The sequence below is a fragment of the Apodemus sylvaticus genome, chromosome 2 (assembly GCF_947179515.1).
Source record: "Apodemus sylvaticus chromosome 2, mApoSyl1.1, whole genome shotgun sequence".
Taxonomy (NCBI): Eukaryota; Metazoa; Chordata; class Mammalia; order Rodentia; family Muridae; genus Apodemus; species Apodemus sylvaticus.
In genome coordinates this window covers 126255106-126264905 of record NC_067473.1, presented here as the reverse complement: position 1 = coordinate 126264905, position 9800 = coordinate 126255106, and the positions used below count along the sequence as shown (strand labels likewise).

Below are 9800 nucleotides of genomic sequence, written 5' to 3'. Positions count from 1 at the left end.
ATTTCTGGCATTTTAGGAAACAGCAGGAAGTTGGTGTGGTTGAATTACAGTTAACAACGGAAGCATTAGCTCTATATGAGATATTAAATATTAAGGCATCAAGTAAAGATGCTAGCTAAACAGTTAGATATAGTCATGTACATTTTAGAGGGAGCTTAGAACATGCTATAGTCTATCTGAGTGTCATATGTGTTTAGAGGTACCACTCTAGAAATTGTTGCAGGGTGATGAATGATAAATGATAAAATACCATAATCAAAACAAATTAATGAAGATAGATTTTATTTTGCTTTACAGTTTCAGATGATAAGAATTTATCAGGAGGCATGGCAGGAAACACAGGCACGGTGGCAGGATCAAGAACCTGAGAGATCACGTCGTTAACCATAAGTAAGAAATGGAGGGAGAGACGTGGAAGACAAGAATATGTTTTTCAATGTTCGGTTTCCTTTAAAGACCCCCATCTCCCTGGAAGGGCAGGAGCAGATAGCTAGGCGACTGGCAAGACATGTTCACTTGAAGATCTTGCCTTAATTGGTGGCTTTGCCCACATGCTGGAAGGGCCCCTCCCAGGAAAAGTACTCTCAAACCAGGATCTGGGTCTCTTCACTACCAGGATCGAGTTTCCACTATATATACTACTCATAGTCCACCTGCCAATCTGGACTCAGTGGAAAGGCAAACTCTTGGCCTCAGAAGACCCAAATGCCAGAAGTGGAGCTACTGTTGTTGGTTCCAAAAAGGATAACACTAGCAAAGGCATTCTTCTCAGTTTGTCCAATCGCTGGAACATTTCAGTGATGAGGTTGCAATTCATGAGGTCTGGGTGAGCTCTTCAGGGAAGTAGTACTCAGCATACAACAGGGACCAGCCATCCTTATCAAAGTGCTCCCAAAAATATGGCAGTGCCACAGAGAGGGTGTCCTCATTGGGGTACTTAGGCTCAAACTCATTCAACACACAGGTACTCTTGGGCAGGTGAGTGAAAGGGTCCTTGGCCTTGGTCTCAGTAGCCAATACCTGCTCACGCTCATCTATGTCTTCCTCAGAGCTGGGCAGCTGCCTTTTTTCCTCTTTCTGTTCAGCCTGGGGCTTCTGTTTCTCTTCTCATGAGCCCTTCTCTTTCATTGTAGTATCCTTTTAAGGCTGTCTCTACAAATTTCTTAGCATCAAACTGGGTCATCTTCTCACATAGTGTCACCTCCCCCAAGATGGCCCTGAACTGGGACTGGTTAATGCAGACAAGGAACCATCCCTTGATACTGGGGAAGGCCTGGCGGAAAGAAGGCTCTAAGACCCGTTTATAGAGCCACAACATGGTGCAGACAACTGTGACATCAGCGGACGTCACTCCCTCACCCACCAGAAAAGTCCATGTCAACAAGTGAGTGTCCAGCAACCCCAGGATTCTCTTAGCCTCCTCTTTTGCATTTTCAGTGGCCTGTTTGTTGCGGTGCATAATGCCCAAAGTGGGGAACACCCAGGTGCTAGCTGGAGGAATGATGTCACTGACAGCAAAGCTCACCCACTGCACCACCTGAGCTGCTGCCTCTGGTATATTCTCCCACAGCTCCTCATTGCTTATATAATAGATGATGGCATTGCTCTCAAACACACAGAATCCGTCATCACCCTCAAATGCTGGAGCCTTGCCGGCAGGAAACTTTCAGAGAAATTCAAGGGTGTGGTTGGTTTGGCCAAAGTGTAAGTGGAGTGGTGCAGAGAGCACGCGGACCTGAGCCCCTCTGTACTGAGGAATGATGAGGGCCTTGAAGGCCCTCCAACTTTCAGGGTATTCATACAGAGTCCCCGCCACCATGGTGATTCCGCAGAGAAAGGGGATAGGAAAAAGTATGCACCAAGGGCTCTATGCACTTTTAAGAGTGATAATCGGTTCTCTATCCCAGCTAGCTCCTAAATAAATGAGAAACAGACTACAAGATTTGTTTAATAGGCTTTATGGCATAGTAACTGAGCAGTTATTAATCTATTCTATTCCTCTAAGCTAACCTGGCTACCTCCCAGCCAAAAACCCTGAGATACTTGCATTTTGGTATTGGTCTGGCTCTCTCAGCTCCAAGTTTATTACCATGGTGGCTCCTGGACCCTCTCCTTGTGGCAGATTCTCCCTCTTCTCTCTCCTTCTCCCCATCCTTTGGCTGGGATTGGAAATCCAGCTCTATTTTCTCTTCTGCTCAGCTATTGGCTGATCAGCTTTTATTGACAAGTCAGAGAATAAATGGGGAGCAACGTTTACAGAGCATTCAGGCAGGAAGATACTTAAAATAAGCATCACCATACTGTGTGTGTCTGTGTTGCAATCAGATGCAGGGGCAGAAAGATCAGCATTTGAATAAATACAAGGATCACCTATACACAATGCACAATAATATTATGACTACAACTACGGAATTTCAAAGCCCGCCACCAGTGATGTATTGCTGCCAGCAAGGCTGTACCTCCTAAACCTTTCCCAACAGCGCCACCAACTGGAGAACAAGTGTTCAAATACCTGAGCCTATGGAGGACACTCCTCATTCAAACCACCACAACTGGGGCAAAAGTATTCACTGGAACATCAAGCACAACTTCAGATCCTCTGCTAGGCTCTGAGTACCCCCTGAGAAATGTCATGATGACCTGAAAGCTGTGGAAAGGAGTCTAAACAGTGTCTTCCGTGGTCACAGAGTGCTCTGTGTCACTGAACATGATCTGGTGGCCTTGGAAAGACTATCAGCAAAGTGGTCTTTGGCTCTACTTAAAATTGAAACCAATAAAGCTCTCTTATTTTGTATTGGACTTTCTAATTGAATGCTTCATGTGTGTGCTGAGATTAAATATGACTAATTTTATGTAATCACTTAGCAGTGGATTGGTGGGTCAATGGATGGATGACGTTAATTAAGGTCAGGAAAGTCTTTTTTTTATTCCATATAGAAGACACATGTAGACCAACCAGACCATACACAAAGAAGTAATGATCCTACGGAGGGAACAAGAATTAACAATGTCAAGGAATATGGAGAAGAGAGGAACCATGCAAATTCACTGTTCCCCCACCCTCCTTTCTCACAAGCATTTAAGCCAGCTTGGGGGCAAAGGTCATTTCTCCTCCTAGGTAGTTAAGACTGTGGTTCTAAGCAGTTCTAATGTGACTGATCTAGGATTTCTCTAACCAAGTCAAGGCTACATGTCTGTCATGGGTGATCTAAAAACAGGTTAGTATTATGACGTGATGAGCTACTGGCTGAGCATGGTACCTTACCCTCAATAGCCCAGCACTCAGAGGACTAAGGCACTGTGAAGCCATCTGGACTATTCAGAAAGATCTTGCCTGCCTTAGAATTTTCTTTTAAAATGGAGGCCAGATTTGTAAATTATTAAAGCAACGTATTTCAATTGCAGTGGCTAAATGTTTTTACTGTTTAGACCTAGCAGGGCCATTTATGGCCCCACTTCTTCAGACCTGGCTATTTTGTCATTCATTTTCTTTCTCTGATTCAACCTAAGTTATCGCAGCATTTTAGGTCAGCAGTCTTCAGGATAAAAGAGATAGAAAGGTAGACCTAAGGTACGCAATCGAGTGTTAGCACCAGCAGCCTGAACTTGAGTCCTGGCATTTCCTCCTACCAACTCTTTGTGCCAGTAAATCTGCACTGCTGTACAGTCACCGTTTGTGACATAGATTACCCCAGTGTGGACCGGCTGTTGTTGAAAGTGTTAAAAGATGAAACAGGAAGAGGGTTTTGAAATTGGCCTTCCTTTGCAATTTATAAAGTTTACAATTTTGTAAAATTTGCCCAGAACTAGTATCAACTCTATATTTTAAAAGCATAGTCCACCTTCTTAAATAGTCCACCCATTCCTCTGAAGAGCTCGTTTTGTTCCTTCAGAACATTTTATTGGATTATAGGAGCTGGCAGGAAAGCTTTGTTGGTAATGTTCTTGCCCTGCTGCAGTGATGACCTAAGTTCAGTCCCCAGAAGCCACGTTAAAAAGCCACCATATGCACTTGCTATTCCTGCTGTGATGAGATGAACGCAGATTCCCGGGTGAGCTCCCTGGCCATCCACTCAGGCCTGCTGAGGGAGAACCATGTCAGAGAGATTCAGTCTCAGAAATAAAGGGGAATGAAAGACACAGAAGCTGTCACACACATGAGCACCTACGTAAGTACACACAAGCACATGAGCACATATGTAAGTACACACAAGCACACACATGAGCACATATGTAAGTACACAAGCACACATATGAGCACATATGTAAGTACACACAAGCACACACATGCATGCACACACACATAGAAGGAAGAGAGGAGGAAAGGTATATGAAAAAAAAAGAGATAGAAACTTGGCCAAATAAACTTGGGTCCTTAGCTTCAGAGACTCGGCCCCAAACATCACCGTAGCAAAGCTAGTGAGAGGAAACACAAGATCCCACCAGATCCGAATCTTGTTCTCTGAATCACACAGTTAGCTGGCTTGCTGTCGCTACTGAGAGATAGCATATAGCAGGCTCATCTCCCCACATGCCTCGCATGCAGGTGAGACTCTGGACAGACATATCTCATGCCTGAACATGGACCAGACAGTTCCCACTTCCTTGAAGAACAAAATTAAACATGCATTTTCATTTTGTATCTGTTGTGGAGTCCACCTCGGTTGTACCGGGCAGACCCCTTAGTACAAGTTAACTCCATCTTACACGGGATTGTCATTCCGTGTTCGTTCTTTATCTAGAGCAGCTGACAATTAACCTGCTCTTCTCCAGGTTCTCCTCCCTGTTCTTAAGATTTGCTCTTTATGCAGCTAGGCCCAGACTTCTTAGCCTGGCTAGGTTTTGGTTTTGATTGTGTTTCATTTATTTATTTATTTGAAGTTTTTCTGTTTAGTTTTTGATTGGTTGGTTTTATTGTTGTTCTTGCTGTTGGCAATACTACAGATTGAAGCTAGAGCTTCAAGCTAGATGCATGCACTGAACCCTTTACCACTAAGCTACAGCCCAGCCCTTATTTTTAGCTGTTTGAAGAAATCCCATACTAATTTCCATAGAGGTCACATCTGGTAGAGAATGATACTTCTTTTCCTGCATTCTTGTAACATTTATTTTTATTTGTTTTCTTGATGATGGCTGTTCACACTAGGGTGAAATGGCTCTCAGTGTAGTTTTGATGAGCATTTCCCCAATGGCTGAGGATGCCAACAATTTTTTTTCATATATTTATGGATATTTGTATTTCTTTTGAGAACTGTCTTCTTTAATTCATTTACCCATTTCATGAAGAATCTCTTTTTGGTAGAATATTTCTGATGATGATGATGATGATGATGATAGCTGGAAAAGTGGCCCAGCAGTTAAGACCAGATACTGTACTTACAGAAGATCGAAATTTGGTTCCCAGCCCCCATAATGGGCATCTCACGACCACCTCTAATTCCCTAGTGCGCTCTTCTGCCTACTTGGGCACCTGCACTCATGTACACATTCCCTCATTCATATTATTAAAGAATAAAATTAATCTTTTACACACAAAATAATAATAATAATAATAATAATAATAATAATAAATAACAACACAAGCATTGTTCAATTAAAGTCTCTGGATTCCTGGGTTTTGTGAGCACACAGGAGCTCTTTCCTAAAAGTGAGTCTGACAAAGACTGGCAGAGTGTCTCCCTGCCAGAGCAGCTGTGCACCTGCTGCTGAAGAGATGTGCAGCCTGGCGAGCACTCTCTGCCCTGCTCAGCTTCTCTGGGGGACAGCCATCTAATCTCTAAGAAGAGACCATCCATCATTATCCACGGGTCAAAATTTCCAGCTCGGCTGGAGGAAACATTTTGATTAATGCCTGCATGGTGACCTGGGCTGGGACTTGTGATGGGAATGAGGTAAGCAATAATTGTTTTAATAACCTTGGTCACTTCCCTTCTTCTAGCTCTTATCACAAACTCTAAATTTATCGCACACTAGTAAAACTTGGTCTAGATATGTTGTTATGATCGAGGTTCTGTCTCCTAGGAACCATCATGGAAGAAAGAATACTTGAGCCCTGTGTTGTGCTCATGTAGTACAATTTGGGTTTATACAGCTTGGCTTTTTCCCCCTGAGAATTCAAATAAAACGGGTTTCATTTGCCTTGAAAAATGAAGAAAGCAAGGACAGCTAGCAGATTTCAATAGACTTCAGGTAGTCAATAGATCCTTATCTAAACAGTCCGGAGATCATGGCAGCAGATGCAAGAAGATAAGTTAGGACTCTTGATGAAAATATTTACCAGCCCAGAAGATTCACAAGAGCCATAGAAGCTTCTTGGACTAGGTTGAGGAGCAACGAGTCTCCCAAGCAGCAACTGCGTAAATCCTTTAGTGTATGAGAATAAGCATAGACATAAGAATGCTAGCCTGCTTCTGCCAGTGTGCAACAATGGTTGATACAGGGCTGGACAGTGCAAGCATCGGGACCTGGCTTTGAGTCCCAGAACACACAGCAAAACTAGGCTCAGTAGCATGTGATTATAGCCTGAGCATTTCGGGGGGGGGGGGGAGGGCAAGCATCCCTGGGGTCTGAACAGTCTAGTTGAACCAGTGCGCTCTCTCTCTCTCTCTCTCTCTCTCTCTCTCTCTCTCTCACACACACACACACACACACACACACACACACACACACAGAGGACAGTGTAAGAACCATGCCATTGTTCAATGAGAAAGGCTCTTCCTTCCGTGGTATTTGTTCCCCCAAATTAGTCTAACCTGGTGAAAACCAGCAGAAAACATGCACAAGGGGAATCTTTTTCCAAATTTGAGCTGTCAGGACTAAGGAAGAGCTAAGACATTGTCACAGAGGAGCCTGGGGAGGATGTGACAACCAAGTGCAAAGTTGTGCCTGGACTGTATCCAGAACAGAACATGAAGTAGAGGAAAAGCTGGAGAAATCAAAGTGAAGTCAGGGTTTAATAGGCAGCAATGCGCCTGCGCAGATTTAATAGGCAGCAATGCGCCTGCGCAGGTTTCTTACTCTATTTTCTGAGCAATCATGGATAAGAGCAACTGGGAGATTTGGTGAAATGTAGATGGGGCTCCATCCATTGTTATCATTTTTTTTTTCAGTTTTCCAGCAATTCAAAAACTGTTCTGAAGTTAGCAGGCTTAGCTGTGGCTGGCATGTGCTCCATGAGCTGTCATTTTCCTGAACCCTGCAAATGAACTCCCAGTCGTTAGTAGGAACTGTCACCACATGCCGAGATACTTGGTTTGCTGGTTTTTATATGCTTTTTCCCCTTTTACTGATATGCTATGTTTACATCCACAAGTTTGTTCAAAGTAACCACTGTGTTGTGCTCATGCTAGGGAGGGAAGACACAGCCTTGAGCAGGCTATGCAAGTGAGCTGCATTGCTAATGCCCTCATTTTAATTCTCTTAAGCACATAAAGCAGTGACTCTCTGAAGGCCCTGGGTCTATCTGTAAAAGATCTCTAAACAAGGGTATCATGAGGCTAGAGAGATGGCTCAGAGGTTGAGATCCTGGACTGCTGCTGTTCCAGATGATATGAGTTCAATTCCCAACAACCACAAGGTGTCTCACAACAATCTATAATGAGATCTGGTGCCCTCTTGTGGCGTGCAGGCACACATGCTGGCAGAACACTACATAATAGATGAACAGATAAATGAATGAATGAATGAATGAATGAATGAATAAATAAATAAATATTTTAAAGGACATTATCCCCGGTGCTCTTGAGGATGTGAACATTCATCTACTTCTCAGTCTATGAGGGAAACAAAAATCCCTCTCTCCAGGTATTTATAGATTCCATATTCTCAACAGCTCAAGCTTTTACTGAAAAGGGGATTAATAGGAAGAACTACCACCTTCTATTTTCATATTACAACACAAAAAATTCCCTAGCACAAAAAATTAGAAAAATGATGTGCTTGTTTAGAATGAGTGAAGAATATATTGCTTCAGAGAAAAGCATGAGTCTATTCAGAAATAATCCTGTGTGTGTGTTTATGTGTGTGTGTGTAATTGCAAATCATTTTGCAGAGAAATCCCAGTAACAGAATAAGACCCATGCATAGTGGGAATTTCCACATTCTGCCCTCAGTGCTTGTCCCCAACTTCCATGTGAAAGAAACAGGTACATAGGCTGCCTCTCTTTTTAAACCTCCAGGTACTTAATTTTCTAAGTCTAGAGTAACCGATGTCTTTCCACTCCAAGAAAAGCTTGGCATCTACCTGCTGATCCAACCTTGCACACGGCCAAGGCAAGAGATTTAATGAGATCACTCAGCATGTGGGGAAGCCTTTGTACCAGGGAAAAACACACCCAGGAGAGCTGAGGAGCAGAGGAGGGGTATTTTGATGTTACAGAGAAGGCAGAAGTTCAGATGGAGAATTAAGGAGAAGGGGCTCTGACAAGAGACAGAGACTGGTTGATCTGGAGAGAAGGAACTTCTTTGGAGATAGACATGGGCAGGTGTCTATCTACAAGTACGAGGACTTGAGTTCAGATTCCCAGTACTCACATAAGTTCCAGATAGGCATGGCAGCCAACCTGTAATCCCAGCACTTGAGACATGGAGACAGAGAATCCCCACAGCAAGCTAGCTGTCTTAGACTTGTCAGAACTGGCAAGCTTCAGGAGCTCCAGTGAGAGACCTTAACTCAATATATAAGGTTGAGCGTGATCAAAGATATCTAGCATTAGCCTCTGGTCTCCACATGCACAGCACACACACATGTATACCTGCTCCCACACACATACTAACACGTACACACAGACACAGCATGCTCAGAAAGATAATATAAAATGGGCTATTTGTGTTGAGAGTAAGTTTTGGTGAACACAAATGTATGAAGCAGCCCTGAAGATATTTGTTTTGGATTGTGGCTATGGTCACTTCTCAGGATATACACACCCTAAACCATAACTTTGGCAAGAAGTCCTCTTTCCTATGAGTCCAAAACAAAAGAATAGATAGACTACCACACAGGTCTAAAATTAAGGGTCAGAAATCCATCTAACAAGGTGCTATCATACTTGGGAAAACATGTTTTCATTATGTAAAAATAAATGTATGCAAAGCCTTTTCCTTATGTTACTTGTTGTCAGATCAAAGGCAACTGAATTTAATTTTTGTCTTATGTACTAGGTATTAAAATAGCAATATGTAAATAAGCAAGCTTATAATGAAAATACTTGTTATTATAGACTTTTTATAAAAAATATTTTTCCAGCCATCATATTACCAAAATTACTAATTCCATTATTATAGTTATAATTTTTATTTATTTTATATTTATTTGTAGTAATAATGTGATTGATTTTTAAAACTATATCTAATAGTCTTCAATATGCACACATTTTTAATATACATCATCAGGAATACAAATTAAATTCAGTGATAAATACTGACCTTACAATCATTAATTGTTTCACAAAAAGTTATTTCTCTTACTTATCCAGATAGAGTTCTTAAAATTAAAGTCAAAACCACCGTTTATAATTATAAATTATAACTCATAAAGAATGGTCCTCTTTTCCACAACAGGCTTCTTGCCTATGTTGTTGCTGAATTAGACTATCAGTGATCTCATCTACATGCAGCATGTGTAACAGCAACTGATAAGCATGTATGTTTGCTATTAATATAGGAAATTTAACCTTAGAAACTATTTCTCAGCACTACATAGTGGTGTGAACCCATACTAATTTTCAGATGTTTCCAGGCCAGAAATTGAAAACCTAAGACAATCAAGAAAGCAAGTATCCACTCTGGCTGGAAAATGACTT

At 42.1% G+C, this 9800-nt stretch overlaps 1 pseudogene; it reads right to left on the bottom strand.

Annotated features, from left to right (window-relative positions):
* Nucleotides 1–512: 512 nt before the first annotated feature.
* On the bottom strand, nt 513–1819 carry LOC127677563 (elongation factor 1-gamma-like; annotated as a pseudogene).
* Between the last annotated feature and the right edge of the window lie 7981 nt (nt 1820–9800).